This window comes from Rana temporaria, chromosome 13 (genome assembly GCF_905171775.1).
Source record: "Rana temporaria chromosome 13, aRanTem1.1, whole genome shotgun sequence".
Taxonomy (NCBI): domain Eukaryota; kingdom Metazoa; phylum Chordata; class Amphibia; order Anura; family Ranidae; genus Rana; species Rana temporaria.
Window position 1 is genome coordinate 109,691,073 of NC_053501.1, and position 6,744 is coordinate 109,697,816.

Here is a 6,744-nt window from a genome sequence, read left to right on the forward strand (position 1 = left end):
AATTTTAGCCAGGTCTTCTCATCCAACTTTAGTACCTGCCCTAAAAAAAATTGGCCAGCACCATGAAGACATGGTTTGACAAAGTTGGTGTGGAGGAACTCAAGTGGCCTGCACAGAGCCCTGACCTCAACCTTACCGAACACTCTTTGAATGAATTGTAAAATTGAGTGTAAACCAGGTCTTCTCAACCAACATCAGTATCTGACCACATAAATGGTGGCCAGTCCCAATAAAGACATGTTCTGACCAGTTTGGTATGGAGGAACTTGAGTGTTCTGCACAGAGCACTGACCTCAACGCTACTGAACAGATTTGGAATCAACTGAAACCCCCAATTTTAGCCAGGTCTTCTCATCCAACTTCAGTACCTGCGCCTAAAAAATGTTGGCCAGCACCATAAAGACATTGTTTGACCAAGTTGGTGTGGAGGAACTTGATCGTCCTGTACAGAGCCCTGACCTCAACCCTACTGAACAGCCTTGGGATTAATTAAAACACGGACTATGAACGAGGTCGACTTGACCTCAAAAATGCTCATTTGGCTAAATGGGCATTCCTTCAGACACTCCAACAGCCTACCCAGAAACAGTGGAGACTGTTATAGCTACACAGAGAGGGCAAATCCATATTAATTCAGATGGCTTTGGATTAGGTGTTATGGTCAGGTGCCAACAAACGTTTGGCCATATAGTGTCTTTGAACGTTGAGCATTGGAAATCCGAGGTTTAAAGGTCAGCTCCATAGAAATCTACCTTTTAGACTAAGTATGTTGTAGGGGGAGGATAGCAGTCTGTAAGTTAAGGAAAACCTGCTATTAGAGAATTTGTAGGCTTCAAATTGTGGTTGTCTGATTGTCATTTTGCCTCTCGTCCTCAATACTTTGGGTCACCAACCCACAAAATGTAAACCGATAAAGGCTCCTGCTTTGTCACTGACCTTTTTGATTGTCATACTTGTCCATGGTCAGGGATTCAGAAAATAATAAAGCCGGTGAATTAACATAACAATCAGCCAACATTTTTAGAAAGAAGCCTTCAAAAGCAGCCTCTATTTTTTTTCTCAAGACGCACTTAACTTAAACTCAACTTTGGGCCACCATTTGTTTCATTGGCTCCCTTAACCTTAAATTCTGATTGACTTTAAGGACTCATTGGCCTAAACCTCCATACTGACAAGTGTCACGATTTCCCTAGTAATATCAACTGGGTTGACAATTGATGTAGTGGGGGTTCAAGAGTAAAGGAATAATACGCATAGACAGTGGTGATTGGAATACTCACCCTAAATACACAATGTAATTCTTGGTGGCTCGAAAATAGGAACCAATGCTGCAAATTGCCCATATGGTAAACAAATTACCAAATTTTCAGCGGCGTTATGAATTTCAACATGTCTGGACATTACAGAAACGTTTGACATTTAACTAGGTGATAAACAAAACGACCCGATAATTAGAAGGTTTAAAATTATCCGGGTGAATCAAGCTATTTTCCAGTCTGCGGAATACGCTCCATTCAGATCCGCCAAGATTAATTCTACAATTATATTAACGAATTCACAGCGTGGAAACGGCACGAATCCTGATTTGCATAAGGCCATCATTTGAACATAGCGGAGCCTTTCATTATTGGAGCAAGCCTAAATAGCAAAGTGAATAGATCAGTCAGTCTTCTAGCAGCTTACAACTGTAGCAGTTTGAACATATAAAGGAGGAATTCTCTGTTCTATAAACGAGTTACGTTCAAGGACTGCTAATCCTAAAAATGGAAGCCACTTTGAAATAAAACTCCAGATTAGCTTAAGTTAAAAACGAAAATTCCCTCTAGTTCAGCTTTTCTCAATCTTTTTTTTTTACCCCAGGGGAACCCTTGAAAAAAAAATGTAGGTCTTGAAGAACCTGTGCAAAAACCAATTCGTTGGCGGTTGGGAACGTTTCTAATATGTTCCCTTTACCATTACCTTTTCTTTTAGAATCTTCCTAGGCAGTGGAAGTCAAAGGGCAGAAAAGAGGAGACTAGAAATAGTTGAATAGTGGTGTCCCCCGTGCTTCGTCACCGAGAAGCATCAACTTCCGATGCTAGACTAAACTTTACAGCCATCAAAAAGCTGCGGTATGTCCCCCCCGAGGGGGGCCTCGGTGAACTTAAGGGATGGTCTCTAGAAGCCATAACGATGCAGACATCTAATAGAATCTTTCCATAGCTTATTACATCGCAGCCTAATGTGTACTTAGCGGCAAATTCTAATTACAGAGCGGAGGAACGTGCCCTGGGGAAATCCGGGCGGCTGTGATCGGCATTAAGCGGTCAGCATTTCTCTGGATGACCGTTATCGCGGCCTGAATTGTCATCGCGAGCCACCTTATCTCTACTCGACGCTCGGTTAATTTAATGCTGATAACGCGCACTACGGGGGTGTCTCCGTTAACCGCAAATATTATTAGCTATTTAACAGCGCAGACGTTTCAAAGATTGTTCTTTTGAGAAGGAAAATGTCTAATGCCGCGTACACACGACCGTTATTCATGTCAGAGCGTCGGAGAGAACAGGAGAGCGCCAACTGCTGGGGGGAGCAAGGGATAATTTAAGTCAGTGCTGGGACAAGGTCATCCATCCCCTGGGCAAAGATGCCAAACTGCTTAGCCTTGTAACAGAAGGAAGGCGCCCCTATCCCTACAGTAAACCATTGCGCCCAGGGCAGCTGTCCCTCCCGCCCACCCCTTTTCTGGGCCCTGCCTCTCGCCCACTCCTTTTCTGGGCCCTACCTCTTGCCCACCCCTTTTCTTGGCTCTGCCTCTTGCCCACCCCTTTTCTCGGCCCTGCCTCTCGCCCCCCCTTTTCTCTGCCCTGCCTCTCGCCCACCCCTTTTCTCGGGCCTGCCTCTCGCCCACCCCTTTTCTCGGCCCTGCCTCTCGCCCACCCCTTTTCTGGGCCCTGCCTCTCGCCCACCCCTTTTTTCGGCCCTGACTCTCGCCCACCCCTTTTTTCGGCCCTGCCTCTCGTCCACCCCTTTTCTGGGCCCTAACTCTCGCTCACCCCTTTTTTCGGCCCTGCCTCTCGCCCACCCCTTTTCTCAGCCCTGATGTAAGTAAACGCGTTTTTTTAATGGCACCCTAATGAGCATTTACCCTTCCAGTGCAGGGGGGAGCACCACTATATGGGTCTTTTTTTTTTTTATATTCCCGAAGTTCCGTTTTAAAGAAAAAAGCTACGGATTTGGTAAAAGCTGCAGTAGGCCTTAAACAAGCCATTGGGTTAATGCTTTCTAAAGCTGGAGACTTCCTTTAGGAAGTTCAAGGTGTTACAATATGTAATGTGACTGCCTAGCTAGCCTATTCAATAAAATACAAAGAGTGGAAGGTGCAAAGTGCATCAATACACTGACAACCAATCACGTTTAACCGTAGACACGTTAAACAGGTAACAAAATTATTGGATTCTGTACTTTGCATATTAAAAGAGCGCTTTAAGCTATCTGCTTACTCTGCCAATACTGTGTAGTGCAACAGGCGGGATAGACAACTGTTCACCTTCAGGCAAGATGATGTTGCCAGAGGGTTGCCCCAGGGAGAAACTGTCTACGATAAGGTGTTGCCTTCCATTAAAATGTATGTCTAGTTGATTTCTTTTCATTTTGGATAGAGTCGGGAAGGGTTAAAACCACTGCCTTCTTTATTATTTTCCTGCCTGTGCCTGTGGGGAGATTTTCCTCCACTTCTTATAACAAGAAATAGGAGGACATCTCTACAAAGTGAGGGAAGTGTCCCTCTTAGACAAACCATTCTCAACCTTTTTAGCCCAGAGAAACCCCTAAAACAATCGTCAGGTCTTGGGGAACCCTTACAAAAATGGATTTTATCAGGGGTCAATGGCCAAAATGCGCCTTACATCAGTGAGAAGAATGCTCCTTACATTGGTGGCCAGTAGGAAGGATGTTCCTTACATCGGTGATCAGTGGGATCAATGCTCCTTACATTGGTGGCCAGTGGGAAGAATGCTTCTTACATTGGTGGCCTGTGGTAAGAACGCCCCTTACATTGGTGGCCAATAGGAAGAATGCTCCTTACATTGGTGGCCAGTGAAAAGAATGTTCCTTACATTGGGGGCCAGTAGGAAGAATGCTCCTTACATTGGTGGCCAGTGGGAAGAATGTTCCTTACATTGGTGGCCAGTGGGAAGAATGCTCCTTACATTGGTGGCCAGTAGGAAGAATGCTCCTTACATTGGTGGCCAGTGAGAAGAATGCACCTTACATTAGTAGCCAGTGGGAATAATTCCCCTTACATTGGTGGCCAGTGGGAAGAATGTTCCTTACATTGGTGGCCAGTGGGAAGAATGCTCCTTACATTGGTGGCCTGTGGTAAGAACGGCCCTTACATTGGTGGCCAGTAGGAAGAATACTCCTTACATTGGTGGCCAGTAGGAAGAATGCTCCTTACATTGGTGGCCAGTGGGAAGAATGACCCTTACATTGGTAGCCAGTGGGAATAATTCTCCTTACGTTGGTGGTGAGTGGGAAGAATGCTCTCCTTATAGCAGTGGTTAGATTGCCACCATTACAGACAGCTAAAAAAAGAAATGGTGGCATGGCATTGGCTTTGCCAAGTGGCATTGGTTCTACAGTTATGAATACACCATCAAATGGTAGGACAATCAGGCAAAGCTCAAGGAAGACTTTGCAACCTCTGGAGGAACCCTGGTTGAGAATGGCCATCTTAGACAATTGTCACCAGATCAGATGTCCCCCATTAGAAGATTTTCACTCACCTCTTCTTAACTGTCCAATGTTGGATTTCCACATTTTGGATCTAAGGCACTGGTGCCTATGCTGGCTAGCCTTACCAGATTTGGAGTGTAATGTTGGTTTTATAGCTAGATACTGTATCTGCAGCTTGAGATCTAAAGCTGCCCATGGATGGACTGAAATTTGGCCAGTTTGGCAGGGACTGACCAAATTTCGATCCATATGTGGTCGCTCCTACTGGACAGAAGGCCATCTAACCTTCAATTTCTGTTGTTGGAAAAATGTCAGAATACAATGTCTCAGTGGGCAGGTTTCCTCCATACACCTCGCTTGTCTGCATGGAGAAATCTGTTCATATTTTTTCATTCAGTCCTCTGGCTGATCGCAAAAACAAAACAAAAACGATCCATCTATGACCAGCTTAGGACACAGCTGCCTCTGTTAGCTAGCCCTACCAAATTTGGGTTGAAACTTGGCTCATTGTTCTCCTTAACGGAGGGGAAGCTGTACTGGAGGACCTACAGTGCAAGGATCTCCCTGCTTCAGAGGTTCCTCCACCTTTCCTGGTGCTTCTTCATTATTACCCCACTATCATCTAATCACCAGTGACCGCTAGGACAAATAGTGAGGGTGAATGTCCCCAGTGGGGACACAGACAGTAACAAAATCCCAACAGAAGTTCTACCTAAACCCAAAATAAGTTTGACCTATACGTACTCTTCAAACAAAAAAAAAAATGCAACTTTGTGGTGCTAAAAATGATCACATCCCTCTCACGTGTTCAATGCTGCTTTGTTTTTTCACTGGCTTTAAGTTACAAAATATACAATCCGATTGGCTGGCCGTCTCAAAATGGCAGTGGATGACCCTGAACCCCACCCTGACTGACCTACCAATCAAACATTTCTAGGAATGTTCCGTCGAGTTCAAATATTATATTCTGTTGCCAGCACTCCTCGTTCTTCTAAAATGATTGCAAATCTTTTTCTCCACACACTTGTTGTACAACACTCACTTCTGTTTTTTTTTTTATATTATGTACTATATTTTTTAGTCTTAAACACGATATATGATATATATTTAATTTTTTTATATATATAAATACGAATAAATATAATGTAAAAAAAAAAATTCCAGGTGTGTTGTGTGTTTATAAAACGATTGGTGTGGTAATATGTCATTGTGTGAGTGTTCCTATGGACCAAATAATGGAGATGGATGGTGAGTGCGCTAATAATAACAGGTACACCTTTAGCTCCTTAAGAGGACCTGTACTGTGGAAATGTTGCCAAAAAGGGTAGGCAGAGGACAGAGGTCTAGTCGCTGGTATGGAATGTGGCCTCCCTGCAGGTGATCCTTCCCCATTACTGACTTGCAATACCTTGTTCTGCACTGTGTCTCTGTGTGAAGGTGGCTGTAACGGTCAGGGGTTAACACCGTTACGATATTCCATTCCACCAATCCAAGACCGCTTATCCGACACTCCAACAATCCAGCAGACACGATCCATAAGAATTCCCCAGAAGGACGAGACACACAGCTCTGTCTCTAGTTCAAACGAATGAATGCTTTAATGGTAAACTCTCAGATTTTTATACAGTTAGAAAGCATGCTGCAGTAATCACAGGGACAAAGAAAGACTCCACCCAAAACATCACACAATGGGTGTTTAACGACTCCCCCTCAATTCGCATCTTAGACAGACACTCTGGCACCGAATCGACAGGAGTTAATTACTACAGCTGACAAGTCACATTCCACATCTATTATCAATAGTATTTTCACACAAAACTTTGTCATTAGCATACACAATGAAAGACCTGAAGAGCAGACTTAATCAGCACAATGGACAACAGAATGCAATCACAGCAAGCCCCATCACTACAGCCAGGTGGACTTAATTAGCATCTCAACAGTCTATGTTACACATTGAATGAGTCACTCTATTGACCTGTTGGAGTCAGAATAAACAACCTGTAATATTCCAAGATATCCTGCAAT